The sequence below is a fragment of the Adiantum capillus-veneris genome, chromosome 22, assembly GCF_014529385.1.
Source record: "Adiantum capillus-veneris isolate H3 chromosome 22, ASM1452938v2, whole genome shotgun sequence".
Classification (NCBI taxonomy): Eukaryota; Viridiplantae; Streptophyta; class Polypodiopsida; order Polypodiales; family Pteridaceae; genus Adiantum; species Adiantum capillus-veneris.
In genome coordinates, this window is record NC_140952.1 from 108924845 (window position 1) to 108941167 (window position 16323).

Consider the following 16323-nt stretch of genomic DNA (forward strand, 5'->3'; position numbering starts at 1 on the left):
CCCTTTTGTGAGAGCTTTAGGTAATTAAATAATTAAACTAAACTCTCATTGGATCCCTTTGCCTCCTGGCCAATAGGAATCAGGCAAGCCATTGGGCTCCTGAATGCTATGTTTTTAAATTAATTAAACTAGATTTACTCTAGCTTAATTCTCATTGGTCCACTTCAAGGGTCATCCAATAGAAACTGGGCACACCTTGTGGGCATCTGGCCTAGGGAGCTGACATGTGTTCCTCATTCCCTTTGTGTAAAGGGAGCCTCTGTGTGTGTGTGTGTGTGTGTGTGTGTGTGTGTGTGTGTGTGTGTGTGTGTGTGTGTGTGTGTGTGTGTGTGTGTGTGTGTGTGTGTGTGTGTGTGTGACTTTCTCTCTCATCCCCTACTCTCAAGGCTCGCCCCCTCCCATGTAGGGATATGCAAAGACTTTTTAGTCACACACAAAGCATCCAATTTTCCCTAGGTTTGACCTTTGGACACAAACTTTGAATTTTGGAACCTTAGCATTTTGGAAGTCTTAATGGGATGAACCTTAGGGTCTTTTTAGCCCATTGTTGCACATGGCTCTTTTACAGATGGCCCCCCCTTTGGATCCCTATTTTCCCTCCTTTGGATCCCTACTGTGGCTGGTCTGCTAGCTTAACCAATATTCTAGCTTTTTCTCCCCTGGCACTTCCCCACATTAAATGATCAGTTTAATATGAGAAAATCATTTAGGAGAATTAGATATTGATTATTATGACAGTCATTGCCTTTCACTAAATTCCTATTTCTTACAGGTATTATTTCTTACCTCTTGTATATAAATATACATCAATAAAAAAAATGAGGGCCCTCCTCATTTGATTCCCTATATTTTCATATATTTATTTTTTATATATTTATAGCCCACACTATTCTAGATTCCATAAATTGTTTATATATACTAGCCTGTCTTTTTTCATCATATCCATGTATTATATTTGTGCATAATCCACAACCATGCACATTTTCAAACCCCTAGGAATCAATTATGTCATGCTCTCATGCAAGGAGGGGCTCCCCTTTGGAGCCATATGCAAATTCAACAAAAGGGGGGCCATTGAAGACTTTTTGTGAAGAAAAAACATGTCTTTTGGTGGGATTTTTAATATCCATCTCCACTCCGAATTTGAAACGGTGGTCAAAAAAGAAAATGTGGACCAAGAGCTAAATAATCACCTCAAAATTTTTGGTGATTTTTGAAGCAACCACCCGTGAGCTAGGATTTTCTGAGTGGACCCCAGTCTGCCCACTTTTCTCACAAGTAGCCCATAGTCTTCTCTCACCTCTTTCCACACTTCTACACACACACACACACACACACACACATTCCTCTCAATCTCTCACTCAAACATGCACCTTCAATGGTTTCTCTCACCTTCTTCACCATTAACCTCTCCTCTTACTCCCATAGCTCTCATATGAGCTCCACATGTACATACACCATCTCTATGCCTCTCTCTATTACTTCCAAAGTACAATTCCATCTTACCCCTTCTCTATATACATAAAATTCAGCATGTAAACCATGCTTAACCTCTACAAATCAAGAGATCTCATCAACAAAATTATCATTTTCATCGCGATAATCAACCTTGGCGGCGGTGGCGTAAAGAAGAGAAGACAAAGGAGAAGATCGATAGTCATTTTGAGAACCTACACAAGTAAGTCCTTCTTCACGCTTCACCATCACAAGGATTTCCTCACTTTTTTCAACCATCCACCCCATTCTACCCATTGTAAATATAACTTTCTAGTAATTACTAACACTAACCACTAACATACTAACACAAAATAGCCATTGACCTAACCATAAAAGACACCTCACCTCAAGACATGTATATAGTAACTCTCTCTCTCTCTCTCTCTCTCTCTCTCTCTCTCTCTCTCTCTCTCTCTCTCCTTACTTACTTTCACCTTATCTACCATCAATAATGCTCTCTTTTGAGCCCACATCCATGACTCAAGCAGACAAAGAAGGCCCGCAATGTTTTGATATTCAAAAAAATCATAATCCTGATTTGTTAGCTTGTAAATTAGGATTTCCAATAATCTTAATGAGGGGTCTCCAACCTATAAATAGGCCCCTCTCCTTCTTGTAAAACAACCTCCAATATCTCACATAGCACCCCAACACTCTATGCGTGAGGAGAGACTTAGGTGTAGCAACCACTTGTGAGCTTCACTCTTGGTGTGAGAGAAGCTTTCAAGCTACACATTGCAAGTGAGAGAGCGTGAGTTCCACAAATCTCAAAACCACTATTGTATATGCTCCTTCATCACCAATAAATTGAGGTTTGGTGCATCAAAGGCGTCATTCGACGTTCAAATCTTTGTCCTTCCATTTGTGCAATACGGTTTGGTGAATTCAAGGTGACTTGTGTATTTTGAGTTTTTATCGGTTGATCTTGATTTTAGAAAGTGTTTTAGTGTGTTTTTCATTGCCAATTTTGTGTCCATTGTAAGAGGGTATTGTGGTGAGAGGTCTCCCACACCCTAAGACAGTGTGTGTGTGTGTTTTGGCAATGTTTAGCAATCACTAAGCATTGAGTGAGTTTTGTACAAGTTCTACGATAGCATCATAACGAACCATCTCCATTTGCAAGTCACAAATAAGGTATTACGCAAGATCCTTTCCTCTCTCTCTTCCCTTTGCTCTAGCTCTCTCTGGTCCATTTTATGTGTGTCTTGGTGTGAGGTTGCTTGTGTGTGTTGTGTGGTGCATCTTCTTGGTTGTGCCAAAATCTCTCTTGCATCCTAGTTCGCATACCATAACTAGGTGGTGCCCTTTCACTTGTTTGGCTGTGGGTTTGTTGTTGTTGTTTCTGTGCTTGTGGTTGCCCCAGCCCCAATTGAGCAACACGGGAGCCTTGAGGGGTGTTTAGAGGTCGCCTCTCTTGTTGCCCGCCCCGGACCGCCTTCAGTACCAAGAAAAAACCCAGTATATCAACAAAATTATCCATCATTCAAAGCATCAAAGAAGACAAAAAGAACCAAGTGTTGGTTTCTTTGCTTGACATTCAAATTGTACATTTAGTTTAAGTACCAACTAGTCAACTGCATCATGAAGATAGACCCAGAGGATGTATCATGACAAGGCAGTCATTGCAATCACAAAGATACTCTTAATGAAATGTAGACATATGGATCTCTGCAAAAGACACAAAGGGATGCAACTTATCATCTCATCAAACACCTCAAGGATATGCCAAGGAAACCAAAAGCAAACATGAAGTCCAAGAAGAATGCTACTATGCACCATCACTAACAACAAAAGGTTAAGCAAATTTGGGTTCCAAATTCTCAAGTGGTAGCAACAAATATGGATATGAATTTTTACTTAGGGGTATAACAAATTGATGTAATGTTATACAAAGACAACAACGGATGATCCCAATGAAACTACTTCAAGCACAAGGGTTCTACAAGGGCAACACACATATTTGGCTAGTCAAGTTTAACCACCAACACAAAAAACACTCATTCACTTAGCACTATAAGATATGATTAGAAAAATGGAAGCTATTGAGACATCCTTTGATATCACATGTGCTATATTTTTTCCTTGAAGCACCCATCAACTCTATCATTGCACTGCATGCCTTTCTTGAAAATTCTCTAGTTGCATATAGACTATTCCATAATTGGCACTTGCATTATGAACTCTTCTTTCGTTTTTCCTAGGTCCTCACCTTGCATTAACAAGTACTTAAATGCCCAATTCTCAACTTAAATAAGAGCATATACCAAAGGCATTTTTCCTTCCCATGTTTTTATCCCTAGTCTACAAACTCTCACCAGTATCATTTTGTACATATTCCTTATACTTGGTACAACGGGAATAAGGAGGCTTACTACAATGGAAAAAGAATCAAATTTATACATGTATTAGCCATGTTTTTCCAAGAGTAAACCTAGGCTTTAAGGTCAAGCCAAGGCCAAGGAGTTATTTTTAGATAACTCTAAGCCATACATACTTCCTATACAAGATCTACAACTCCTAATTTCTCATAAGGGATATCAATAGGTTCCAAATAGCTTAAAGGACAAGTCCAAGCCAAAAAAATCTAGTTTTGACCAACTTGTTTAGTATTGCACTACTTGACTTTGTTGTCAATCTGAGATTTTGTATCGCCGGATGCTTCTCTATGCGGATAGCAATCCACACAAGCTCAGCGGTCTATTGATATTTCTGAGACTTCAAATAAATGCTACCAGGGGTCAATCTTCAGCTTTTAAATTTGCTTGTGATTGCGTGTATGTGTTCTATAGACCATGCACTATGTGTGGGACACGTATCAATGAAACTCAGAAAGATTGTTCAGTATTGCGATATTGGTTTAGTCTTCAAAATTGGGGGATTTTCATCACAAGTGTGTGTCCTACAATATACTCACATTATGCATATCAATTTTTACCACGTTTGAATCACAAAATCGTCCTAAAACCTCAAGAAATCCAACTTCAGAGCCTCAAAGCCAATTCTGGATATGACTTCTTATTAAGTGGTCCAAGATTATCAAGAATTGTCAAATAGCCTTGAATAGCAAGTAGTTTACAAGTTTTGGCCTAACAAATGCTCCAGACGCATTCAAACTCATGATGGACAAAAATCTTCATGCCATTCAAATTCTCTGGAGGAGTACAAGCAACACCTCTAGGTAATCTTTCAAGTTGCAAAAGAGAATAAGCTTTTCACATTTATCAAAAGAAAAGAGAAATTTTCCTACAAGAGATTCAATATTTAGGTCACATTATCTCTAAAGATGGCACCCGTATGATCCAACAAAGTTAGAGATAATAAAAGGATGGCCTAATCCAAGGAATCTATAGGCGGTATGAAGCTTCATAGGTATGTGTGCATACTATAGATGCTTCATAATACAAAATTCTAGCTAATAGCAGGCCTATTACATGACTTAACAAAAAAGAACGTTAAGTATTCATAGACTTAAAATTTGCAAGAAGCTTAAGGAGAAGCTTATCTCTCAATGTGTGCTCACACTATTAGATCTCTCAATGACATTTGAGATCCAATGTGATGCTTGTGGTGATTTCCTTGGAGCTATTTTGCTTCAAGAAGGGCATGCCATCGCATATGAGATCCAAAGACTCAACTTCGATAAGTGCATATTAGGCAAATACAAATAAGAGCTACTAGCTATTCTATATGCCCTAAACACGTGGAAACACTATCTCTTGGGGACTCCATTCATCCTACAAATGGATCACAAAGCCTCAAGAACTTCATGATGCAAACCAAGCTCTCCGACAAACAAACGAGGTGGACAAATTTTCTTTTTCAATTTAAAATTCATATTGCTCACATTGCTAACAAGCACAATCAAGTAGTCAATGCACTTTTACATATTGCTCACATTGCTAACAATCAAGTGGTTGCTAACAATCAAGTGGTTGATGCACTTTTACAACGACCAACGGTAAATGTGGTGTCTATAGCAACTCACAATGATTTAACTTTTATGATAGATGAGTATGCTACTGGCCAAGAACTTAAGTATGTAATTACATCCTTTGTGATAGGGAAGAAAAAAGAACTATTCACCTTGAGGGATGGTTATCTTCCAAACGGCAATAGGCTATGCGTTACTCACCCATACAATAAGAAAGTCATGTATGATCAATCCCATACTTCTCCTTATGCAGGGCAAAAAGGGAATCCATAATCTACTCTTCAAGGAGTAGAAATGTATTTTTGTTGGTCTACCATGAAAAGTAAACATACAAGAGTATGTTTCAAAATGTGTGGTATACCAAAAGTTGAGATTTGACAAAGGGAAGCAACTTGTATTGTTTCAGTCGGACAGGCTTAACAAGAAAACACACTCTATGCCTGTCAAAAAGACTATTAAGGCACATCAAATGGAAACCCTCTCTAGATCTCAAATTTTCAAGCATCGTGGATTTCCAACACCCATAGTGTTGGACAAAGATCCTAGAATGACCAGTAATTTCTAGAAGGGTCTCTTTGAGAATCTAGGAAGTAGATTAAATTTCTCTTTCAACCTATCATCCGCAAACGGCGGATGACCAAAGTGAAATAACTAATCTAACAATTCTTGGTATACTAAAAGGCTATGTCATGGAATGAGATCAATGTTCTCAATGATAGAAGTACCTACCTCTTATAGAGTATGCGTACAATGATATTGTACATACTTATATGGGGAAAGTACCTGTTGAGGTTAAAGAAGGAAGATCCAAAAGTCCCTTACTACTTAAAGTACATGGGAAGATCTTCACTACTGATGAATATAACTGAGAATCACAAGAACCTTTTCCAAAGATTAAAGAGGTTATACCCATCTCAAAGAAAAGGCAAAAAGGGCTATTGCTAATAAGCATAGAAGAGCCTTAGCCTTTAAGAAACATGATTGGGTCTTGTTAAAGTTTCTCAAGGCTCGTCCAAGGCATACTATGCACAAAAATCCTATGGGACACCAAGAGTATTATGCTAATCTAGCAAAAAGATACTATGTTCCTTTTAAAATTCTTAAGCCAATCAATGAGATGGCTTATCAATTAAAGTTGCCCCAACCATTGGCTCATGCACCATGTTTTCCATGAGAGCCTATGTAAGCCTTACAAAGGAGCGCCATCAAAAGAATCAATAGTTGCAGACTCTCCAAAAATCGGAGATCAAGTACTTCAACCTGAGTCTATCCTATGACATGAAGACAAGGTATTAAGAAATAGTAAGATTATCTGACGATATCTTATCAAGTTTAAGAATTATTCTTTTAAAGATGCGAGATGGATGCAAAGAACCTAGCTTAAGGATAATATGAACCTTGTCAATGCTTACAATGCTGCACTAGAGTAAGCATATGAAAATATATTTTAAATGAAAAATGTTTTTGTCTTATGAGACTAGATCTCTTTCCATTGTGCACAAATTTAAACAGTATGCATGCTTAGAATCATGTTTGTGGTGACGACATCTCCCAAACACCAAGTAGAACTTGTCACTCTACGGAAGTATGATATGGACTAAAGAGCAGACATGCTTGCGGCACTTACGTCTCCCAAATAGATTAGTCATCCATCTTGGAACGATGTCGTAGGGTAAAAAGGGACCCTCTACCACTAAGAAACATGGACTAATGACTAGGCTTTATCTTTTCTACCTCATAGTCGAGGACGACTATGATTTCAAGAGAGAGGTAATGTCATAAAATCTAAAATCTAACTTTACCAAATAATTTTCTCATATTAAACTGATCATTTAATGTCAGAGAATAAACGGGAACAAGAGTTAGAATAGAGACATGTGCTTCTAGACCTATCTCAACAGGGGACCAAAAGGAGAGATGGTTGCATCTCAATAGGGGTCCAAAAGGAGATGGTCTATTAAAGAGAAAATGTGCAATAAGTGCTTCTAGACTTACCTCAACAGGGGACCAAGAGGAGAGATGGTTACATCTCAATAGGGGTCCAAAAGGAAATAGTCTATCAAAGAGCAATGTGCATCTAATGGAGCTTAAAAGACCTTAGAGTTAGCTTCATTAAAGACCTCCAATGGTTAGTGTTAAAAGTCCTTTGACCTTAGGCAAGCTAGGGCTGACCTTAGGCAAGCTAGGGTTGAGCTTGAGGTGGGAACCTGACCTAAACTTGCCTTTGACCTTAGGCAAGCTAAGGCTGAGCTTGAGGTGGGAACCCAACCTAAACTTTCCTTTGACCTTAGGCAAGCTAGGGCTGAGCTTGGGTTGGGAACTCCATATAAGGTGCTTGTCATGCTTGATGACTAAAGTACTTGAGGTACTTGTCATACTTAATGAGGAAGGTGCTTGAGAAGCTTCCCATGCATGGGGGGTAAGGTGCTTGAGTCAAAAAGAGACCCTACAAACTTAATGAGGAAGGTGCTTGATAAGCTTCCCATGCATGAAAGTCCCAAAGTTAGGGGAATCTTTGACTTAACTTTCCACTCACCCAAAGGGCACATGGGACACATGTCAAACTCTCCCTATGCTTAACCACATAGTGTGCTTGAATGCTATTGGTTGGGCTAAAGAGGGGTCCAATGAGCTCACCAACAAATATCTAGATATTTTAAAGCTCTCTCTCTCTCTAAGGGGTAAGGAGGACACTTGTCCAAAGACTACCCATGTACTTGAATGCATGCTAGATGTGATTGGCTAGGGCGGAGAGGGGTCCAATGAGCTTGCAGCATGTGAAAAAGTTACAAATCGCCCCAAGCAAGCAAGGGGGGTGCTAGGGGGATATACACCACACACACACTCATTTTGTGGATGATTCTCACTTGGTGAAATTTGAGGAACTCCACCTCCTTCTCCAAGCTTGTGATAAGTAAGAGCCTACAACACTCTTGGCTATGGAATGCAAATCCAATCAAGAGCCATGCTTCAATGCTTAATCTTGACATCTTCTCCATATTAATTACTATGCTATTATGTATGCTATTACTATGCTATTATGTATGCTAGCAGGAAGAGTGATGATAAGTGAGAAACTATTTAATTCTTCTATGGAATGTTTCTTCTTCCTCTTCCTTATCCTCATTCCCCACTAGCTCTCTCCACCTTTGAAGGTGTTTGAGGCCTTGGGACTAAGGCTTGGGATAGTTAATGCTTTCTACAAAGTTTATGTTATGTTTGTGATGCATGAAGCTTTCCATCTTCATTGCATCACCTAGGTCACAAGGAACACAAAGATTGTATTGTACCAAGTCTCTCTTGATGGGAGAAACAATAATACAAATGCCTATTGGAGGGGGGAGCGGCTCCGTATAAAACCGGTCCTCAACTATTGTCATGTTCTCTAAACTCTCTCTCTCTTGCAAAAGTGTTGTTCATGACAAGTTAACTAAGTACCATGTTTATGTTGCTACCATCAATTAAGTTCACCCGCTATGCTCACAAAGTAATCTCACAAAAGTGCTTCACCTAATTTCCTAATTCCGCTACTCTCAAAGTTCATAGGCCATTTCCATAGGCTTTGGTTTTGTTGCCTCCATTTCCTGATCTATCTTTTCTTTCAATTGCACCTTCTCCACTCCTTGCTCTGGGAGGTCTACAACATTTTTTTGTCTTTTCTGTTGCAGTCTCTGAAGGTACCTCTTGGTCTTTGAGAGAATCAAATTCTTGACCCTGCTGGTCAAGCGTGTCTTGCTCTTCCTTCCCTTGTGAGGTATCTTCCTTTTCCTTGGTCCGAGTGCATTTGTCAGATGATTTGAGATCATCGACACGTGGTCTCTTTGCCTCTTCTTTCTCTCTTAACTCCATCTTTTGTTTGAGCTCGTTTTGGATCCATTGCCACATGGCATTGACAATCTCTTGATTCTCTTCAGCTTCTTATCTTTTTTGGTGCTTGATCCGTTCCAGAGCTGTTGTCTGCTTGCGTAGCAACGGAATTTTTTCTTCTTCTTCTTCTTCTTGTTTTTCTTTCTCATCATCAGCTTTTGTTCCTTGACTTCTTTTGTCTTCATGCTTATGTTGGCGGATCCTTTCCCTCAGCGCCTGCGCTTCTTCCATTGTTCTCCTGGCTTGAGTAATTGGGATGGCCTCTGCCACGCGGACCTTTCTCTTCTTCAATCTTGTATATCCCAGGGAGAAATGACTGTCATGCTCCTCTTCTGAAGACTAATACTCCGAAGGGGTATCTCTTTGTTGGGACCCAGCTTCCTGGCTACTCGGAGCATCCAACTCTGTCTTTTTGCTATCAGTGTCCTTTCTGGTTGCGCTTTGCCTTGTTTGCTTAGCTTCTGGTTTTAGCCTTGTGGATGGTCCGGCCACCGGTCTTACTGCTCTTTTAGATTTGTGAATCAAACCTATATGCGCTTCTGTTGGTGATAGATCATCAATCATCCCTAATGCTTGGTAGGCAATTCGCGTCAGCATTGGTCCCGCGTTCATGTAGGTCTTACTTTTTTGGCTCCCCTTTAGATTTGCTTCGACAATGTTGTCGAGGAGGTAATTTCCAAAGTCGTGGTTGATGACTCTTCTCTCTGCTAGGCCCATTGCCATTACTACTGCCATGTGCAATAGTGGTTTTGTGTATCTTGGTGGCTTTTGTACCTTGAAATGTTGCGATATGAGGTGCAACGGCAATTCGATTTTTGAGTAGATCAAATCCTGATATGTCAACTTGTGGCCTCTTCGCTTCAAGAAAGCTTTGTCGTTGTCTATTGCTTTTGTCTTTTGCAATACATTGTGCATCCCTTGCTGCAGATGGAGAGCTTCATTGATTATTTTTTTTGTGATCTTAACCTTGACTGTTGCCCCATCTTTGTGAGTCAGAGTGGCTTCCCCATTGTACTGAATCGAGCTTATGAGTTCATGAGCTCGTATGAAGTCCGTTCCCTAGGGTGGTAATTATAGGAAGCTGTCCAATTGTAGGCACCTGCCCCCTGCTTGTACTTTTGGCTTTTGGAGCAGTGTCCACATTTCCCTTGGGAAGATAGTGGCCTTCACTATTTCTCCGTCTGTGGCTTGAAATCTTCTGATGAATATGTCATCCGGTATTGCTTCGAGTACTTGTTCTGTGATATCAGCCTTCTCATTTGAGGAGACATCTGTTATCTCATAAGGTGCAGCTTCCCACTCCCTTTGTGCTTTCCTTCGAGGCATCTTGTGGTCAGTTCAGCATTGGAAACAGGGTTTAGCAATTGATTAGAACTATCAGAAAGTTTCAAACTTTGATCATAAAATAAAAAATGAGCATAACTTTGTTAAAACTATCCTAAATTTGACCAGATTTTACTAGTGTATCTAGGATTACTATAGGCACAAGAGTATAGTGTAACAGATGAATACTGGAAAGAAGGTACATGGATCATGATCCATGTTGGGAAGCATTTTGAAAATCCAACTAGGGGAGGTTGTTCCTCGGCATATAGAGATGCTACTGTGCAAATTTCTCTGGATTTAGGGTTTGAGGTACATGGATCACGATCCATGTTGGACAACATTTTGAAAATCTGATGAGATCATCTGGTAGGATTCATCTAGATGGTGCCTTGGTCTAATAATTTTGAGGTTTGGATCATTGGTTTGGTACTTAGGCTAATTTTTGAATCTTCTGCAGACTTAGAGAAATTTGGCATTTTGAAGTGGATTTTGGAATTCAAATGGCTTGAAACACCATGGCTTGGCATACTGGGCCAGATGGTATGGATTTTTCTTTGTATGGGCAAAAATGTACATGGACCATGATCCATGTTGGGAGGAATTTTGATACAGTTTCTTTGCACATATGTTCCCATAGGTCTTCCTATATTGCCTCGATTCTCGATGATTTGTGCCTGTAATTCACAGCTTTGCCTAGCTCCCTGTCAAATCCCACCCGAATCTGAATCCATCAAAGGGAAAAAATTGATCCAAGAAAATTGCACCACTTTGCAGGTAATCTTTTGCTTTGTTTTGAACCTAAAAAAGACCTTTAAGTTACATATCCTTGATGATAGGCTTTTAGGAGAGTGTGAAGCTTCCCAAGTGGCTAAAGCAGCAAATGAAAACTCCTTAAGAACTCTACTCCTAGCTCTACTCCATGAGTTTCTTTTTGGAAGCATACTATTTTTCCTTTCCATGAGTTTTTGTTGGAATCATACCATGTTTTCTTTGAAAATGGCCAAAAGACCATTTGCAGACTGAAGGTAGTAACCCAGGAGGATTTGATGATTTTAAGAGCAATTTTTGTGATTATTTTTGCAGCACCAGTCATATTTTTGCATTCTCCAGCTAGTGAACCACTCTTGCCCTGATTTTGGCAAAAAGGTACATGGATTGCGATCCATGTTGGGAAGCATTTTGCAATTCCAGCTAGGGGAGGTTGTTCCTGGTCACCTGTGGATGCTTTTGTACAATTTTTTTTGAATTTAGGGTTTGAGGAACATGGATCATGATCCATGTTCCACCACCTTTTGCAATTTTTTTTGCCCTGCCTGATTCTGCCAGCTACTAGGGGTCTACTGATGAAAGGTTTTTAACCCAATATTAGATAATGTTGGTATGGCTCATGATTTTTGCCCGCTAAGAGTTTATAAGGCTATGAAAATCTTGTTTTAAAAGAAAAATAAATAAACTAAATGATATGATAATAATATATACAAAATGATAATCCTGCTGCATTTTCCCCCGTTCCAAGAGTGAGTCGTCCCAGACGAACATGTGTTAGAGTGCATGGGAACAAAGAATGTTTCTATGCATAGCCCTATAGTGTGACTCTATGATGCAAATGGAGGATATGCATGGGGAAACAAAATGTTGTGCAAGAGAGGGATGTTGAACAATATGTTTAGTGGGTGCTGATGGCGAGGTTATGTTGAAGCTGCGTGGTTTGAACAGTAGTAATTATAGAAGACCCGCCCTGTGCTTGACGGTAACCTTCAGACGTTGTGATCTTGCTTGTTGTTTTGGTCGAGGGCTTTGTTTTGGTCGCCACTGAAATTGATTTGGTGTGGATTCCCTTGAAGAGGCATCTTGTGAGCAAGTTTGTTTTGGTTTTTATACCCGCTTGACGTCTTTTGGTTGTCAATGTGGATGTTGGATTGGCCTAGGTTGCCTGACAAAAGCCTTGGGCGGTTTGTTGAGGTCTGATTTCTGTTGAGGCAATGTAGGCTGACTTGTATTGGTTTGTCGTTTTGGTATCCACTATTTCTTTGGATTGGTTTGCATGATGGGTTTTTTAACCCATATTTTTCTTAGACGGTTGGAGAATATCGCTGAATTGGAGCAGGTGGTGATTGTAGAGGTTCCCATACATGGTCTGTTTGTACAAAGGGTGTGGCAAAATATTGGTCCGCTTGTCTAAGCTGCAAAGTATTGTCCTGCCAGTTTGGTGTGGCTTGATAAGTGCACATCCATGGCACTCCCAGAATAACTGCTTAGTTAAGATCCTGGTCCTCGACCACATGAAATTGATGAGGATAAGTTGTTCCATCGACAGTGATGACTGGTAGACTTATGTGTCCTAGACTATCCATTGTGCCTTTGTTTGCCACTTTGAACCCCATTGTGTTTGGCATTAGAGGTTCCCTTGTGAGTTTTTTGAAAATGAAGTAATTAACAACTTTAGCTCTGGTCCCAATGTCCACTAATGCTCGCTTGGTGGTGCCATCAACAAGTTGTAACCTAATGCGTAGATCCATGCCACCTAACCATGTATCCTTTGTTTGTATGGATGTTATCGGAATAGTATCAATACAATCGTTCTGTTGTGCATTACTCTGAAAGTTTTCTTGCTCCTTGCGCTTTAATATTCTGATTTTGGCTTTCTGTTGTGCCTATTCCCGAATGTCATGTGCTTGATTTTTGCACTGATCTGCTGCATGTATTGTTTTGAGTTCTTCTGGAGTCATCAAAAGAAGCTATTTCTTTAATCTGCAATCACTCATCCAATTAGGTATCTCCACACCTACTAATGTTTCTAGCTTGGTGGCACCACTTTGTGATATATCATGTATTGCAAAAGGCCCCATCCCTCGCTTTTTGAGTTTTTTGGAGTGTTGTTTGAGGGTATACATTAAAACGTAATCCCCTTTTTGGAACTCCTTGCCAATCACATGTTAATCATGGAAAGCCTTCATTTGTTGTTTTCTGAGCATATATCCCAGCTATCGCTCTCATTCTAGTTTCATCTAATTGCTCCAGGGTGTCTAGTCTTTCCGATAGCTCGTGGCTTGTCCACCCTAATTTTGTTGCAACTCGTAGGGTTTTGATTAAGAATTCCATGGGTAGAATTGCATTAATCACAAACACCAGGTTAAAGTGAGTCGTTTCGATGGAAGTTTTAAAAGCTACTCTATAAGCCCATAATGTTGTGTGTAGCTTTTGATCCCAATCATTTCTTGAGTCACTGGCTATTTTCGGAAGTATAGTGCATAAGATTTTGTTGGTACTCTCTGCTTGCCCATTAGCTTGCGGGTGATAGGGTGCTGATTTGCAATGGACCACCATGAATTCGTCAAGGAGGCTTTCAATGATGTTGTTTAGAAAGTGTGTTCCCCTATTGCTCACTATTTCAATGGGTAGACCATATCTTGTAAAGATATGTTCGAAAAGGAACTAAGTTTGTGCATTGTGTTTGTGTGTTGCCTTTGCTTCTGCCCATTTTGTCATGTAGTCTATTGCTACTATGATATATTGTGCGTGCGACCTGTATCCCGAAGGTATGATGGGACTAATAAAGTCGATGCCCATTTGGAAAAAGCACGTTCCTCCATCATTGGCCTTAATGACATTTCATCTCTTCGTAGGGGTGGTTTTGTGTGTTGACATTCATCACATCATTTGACATAGGTCTCTGCATCCCAAAACAGGGTTGGCTACCATATGCCTGAGTGTAGCACTAGCTTTGCCATTTTATCAGCAGAGAAATGTCCCCTTGGCTGACCTGAATGCGCTTCTTCTAGGATAATGTAATATCTGCTTTTTGTAGCACACAATCGTAGTTGTTCATCTTTTCCCCGCCTATATAGTTGGTTGGCAATTAGTAGATAGTGTTTGGCCTCTTCTTCTACAGTTTTCATTCTTGCCTTGCCCCATCCCTCAGGGAAGGTCTTGTTTCTTAAGTACTTAGTTATGTGAGTACTCCATTTGGGTGCTTGTGCTACTGGAAACAGGGTGGCATGTTCCATTGGAGGTTGTTTTGTACAAATATCACATGATTTTACATATGTATGGACACTATGTTCCATGTTTTGCCAGTAGACTTCCACTCCTTAGCCATTGGCATGTTTGTGTTTCTCCATTGTGAAACACCATGTTTTGTATATGAGCCTGTTTGAGGTAGTAGTGGGATTCTTCGAGCTGTACACATAGTCTCAAAATCCCATCCTTACCGTGCTTGTATAATTGAGGATTGTCTTCCTACCTGTAATGACCCGATTGTGAGTAGAGGAATGACCTCTTCACTCCACCTTGGAACCATTTCAATGTTAAACAGATACAAATCTGGAAGATCATCATCGATAGCTTCAGGTGCTTCCCCACTGAACAGTCTTGAAAGATGATCTGCTCGTGTGTGTGTGTGTGTGTGTGTGTGTGTGTGTGTGTGTGTGTGTGTGTGTGTGTGTGTGTGTGTGTGTGTGTGTGTGTGTGTGTGTGTGTGTGTGTGTGTGTGTGTGTGTGTGTGTGTGTGTGTGTAGTCCCCTTTTTTACGACTACCGTGAAGTCAAACTCAAGCAATAGTATAAACCAATGAACAATTCTTCTAGTGTTGCAAGGTTTGTTTACTAGATATAACAGTGCTTGGTGATCCATGAAGAAGATAAAATTTTTTGCAAGAAGGTAGTATCTAAGTTTTTTGAGAGCATATATCATTCCCAAACCTTCTCTTTCCGTCGTGGTATAATTTTTCTCTGCGTTGTTTAGCTGTCGACTAGAGTAGAAAATGGAAAAATCCATTTTCTTCTCTCCTGGCTGGGCTAATATGCATCCTATGGCATAGGCTAATGCATCAACATGAACATGAAAGATTTTGCCCCAGTCAGGGGCTTGCAAAATTTCTAGCTCAATGTTCGGAGCGAGTGGCTCTACTCAAAGTCTCCTCCAAGCGGCTAAGCACACTCGGCCCGTACCGTGGCCCATGGAATGCATGTCTTGGCTTGAACTATCAAGATGAGACATCGGGTAACCTTCCATGACATCATATTTAGAGCAAGAGTCACTAGTCGCAATATGTGGGTCTTGAGTAGTACTACCTTGGGTTCCCGTTGAGGACCTAGAGCCTAAGGTGGATGAATAATGAGTGCCCGCGTAAACAAAGAAACTCTCTATGTACTCGTACTCTAGCACACAACCAGAGCGTAGGTGCATGTGACCTCAACACTCTAGAAGTGTTGGTGGGTGCCTGTGAAGGCCGCTCACCTAGTTTTTTAGGTGTTTGCAACCCAAATTTAACCTCAATTCTTGGTTTTTTTGTTTGTTATTTTCTTTTCCTTCCGAGCTGGTACTACTACTGATATTGGATCTATAATGGTAATACTGAAATGTCTCAGATTTTCAGTGTTGTACTAGTGCTTGTACTGGTACTGGTACTCGTATATACTAGTATTGGCCAGACCTATACTGGACCTGCTATACTGGTATACTAGACTTATATTGGTACTGGTACTATGGATAGCTAGGTTATTGGTACAATACTGTTACTTGTAATGTATTGTACCGGTACTATTCTGGTGCTATGGGTAGTACTGGTACTGATACTGGTCTCATATTTCAGTATTGTACAAGTACTGGTAGTATTGCTATTGATACTACTGGTACAGGTACAACTATACTGGTATTGGTATACTAGATCATTTTTGTTATTGGCACTAGTATATACTGGT